The sequence below is a fragment of the Octodon degus genome, unplaced genomic scaffold (assembly GCF_000260255.1).
Source record: "Octodon degus isolate 3935 unplaced genomic scaffold, OctDeg1.0 scaffold00041, whole genome shotgun sequence".
NCBI classification, from domain to species: Eukaryota; Metazoa; Chordata; class Mammalia; order Rodentia; family Octodontidae; genus Octodon; species Octodon degus.
The window spans coordinates 8750045-8752311 of NW_004524617.1; the positions used below are offsets into that span (position 1 = coordinate 8750045).

Sequence of the window (2267 nt, forward strand, 5' to 3'; positions counted from 1 at the left end):
ACCCTGTAATTTCAGGAAGGGTGAGTAGGCTGTATAGACTTCATTCTGTCCTCCTGGTGATGGTATGTGGAATCCCTCACTCAGCGAATGTATCAGGGGAAGGTCTCAGGAGAAAAGGGGTTCTTTAAGCTTGCATATGAATTCATGAATAGATCCTTGAGAAACACACATGTAAAACCCTAAGTTCCATGATAAATGGTTCATGATATACAGTATGAATAATCCCCAGATTGTAAGAGTGGTATGAGTAATATGCTTCATAAATGAGGTAGAGTAGAAACATGCTGCCAGGGCTCTGAGAATTAAATCGTCATTAGACAATTAAAGCAACCCCCCAAAAGTAGGTGTTTTAGTTTTCCATCATTATAACAAATATTTATGATAAGAAACTTATGAAGAGGAAACTTTTAATTTGGCTCACAGTTTTGAGGGTTCCATTCCATGCCTGTTTGGCTCATTTATTTTTATATTTGTGGCAAGTCATTATATCACAGCAGGAGCATGTGGTAGAGCACACAACTTATTATGTGGTCAGGGAACAAGAAAGAGGAAGAGACCAGGGTCCGACTCACCCCTTCAATGGCTGGTTCATAATGACCTAAACACCTTCCACTAGGCCCCACTTCCTAAGGTGCCACCAAGCTGAGCATCAAGCATTTAACACATGGGCCTTTGGGAGACATTTAATCTATAACATTAGGCCAGGATATGCAAGCTAAACCTAAACAGGGTGACAACTTCCTAAAAAGGATATTTAAATAATATTTAAATTATCAATGAATTACTTGATATATGATTTTTTTGGTTTTTTATGTTTATTTTTAATGATATTTAAATAATCTCCTAACATAGTTGCCAAAATGTCCATTATATAAATGTTAATCACTAGTTATCCCAAGAACCATTAAAATCACAAATTAAATGGCAATCAACAGATGCCAGTCTTATTTTTTTTTCTTTTCATTTATGTATTTTGTATAGGGTCTCACTATGCAGCTCAGACTCTTAGTGATCCTCCTATTTTTGACTTCCTCTGGGCTATGATTACAGGTGAGCCGGTGCAGCATGTGTGACTAGGGATCGAACCCTGGTCCCTGTGCTTGCCAAAATAGGCGCTTAGTCCACTGAGCTATCTCATTGTCCCTAAGAGATGCCACTCTTAAGATGACTCAAGGGGAACTGAGAAGAGCTGGTTGAGCCTTCAAAGACCTAAAATGCACGTGGGTTCGGGGTTTATTGATTGAATTCCGCTGGCGAAGGAGCCTCCGCAGGGAGAGATTGTGAGAAATGGAAATGGTGAAATGGATTCATTTAGAGCTGTGGAACAGGACGCCCTTTGATGTGAAAGAACTCGTCCTGCACAACTATCCGTTGAATGATGTAGCAAAATTGAAGGCTTCACAGATGAGTTTGAAGAACTGGAATTCTTAAGTACAATCAATGTTGGCTTCACCTCAGTCACAAACTTACCAAAGTTAAACAAACTTGGGGCTGCGGAGATAGCTCAGTAGAACAAGCACTTCCCTGGGTAAGCTCAAGAGTCTGAGTTCAATCCCCGGTTCTGAAAAAAAAAAGTTAGACTCAAGAAGCTTGAACTAACTGATAACAGAATCTCAGGGAAACTGGAAGTATTGGTGGAAAAGTGTCTGAAACTTATGTATCTAAATTTAAGTGGGAACAAAATTAAAGACCTCAGCACAATAAAACCCCTGAAGAAGTTAGAAAACATGAAGAGCTTAGACCTTTCCAACTGCCAGGTGACCAACCTGAAGGACTACCGAGAAAATGTGTGCAAGCTCCTCCCGCAATTCACATACCTTGACAGCTATGACCAGGATGACTAGGAGGCCCCTGACTCGGATGCCGAGGGCTACGTGGAAGGCCTGGAGGATGAGGAGGAGGAATACGACGAGGACGCTCAGGTAGTGGAAGACGAGGAAGAAGGGGAAGAGGAAGATGTGAGCAGAGAGGAGGAAGAGGATTAAGAAGGTTACAATGACAGGGAAGTCGATGATGAGGAAGATGAAGAGGCTGGTAGGGAAGAACAGGGTTAGAAGTGAAAACGCAAACTTGCAGATGAGGATGATTAAATGGTACGACCTATTTTGAAAAAAAACTTCCTGTTGTGATTTGACTGTTTTTACCTGTAGCCCTCCCCACCTCCAAATCCTGCCCCCTGAAATTTTTTTTTTTTTCCTGATTGTAACCTTGTTGTGGGAACAAGAGGGAAAAAGCGTACTGGGGGTTGCGGGTGGAAGGTGGGGAGA

At 41.6% G+C, this 2267-nt stretch overlaps 1 pseudogene; it reads left to right on the top strand.

The window, feature by feature from the left end:
• The first annotated feature begins 1287 nt into the window (after positions 1-1287).
• Positions 1288-2054, top strand: LOC101562585 (annotated as a pseudogene).
• Positions 2055-2267: the final 213 nt, after the last annotated feature.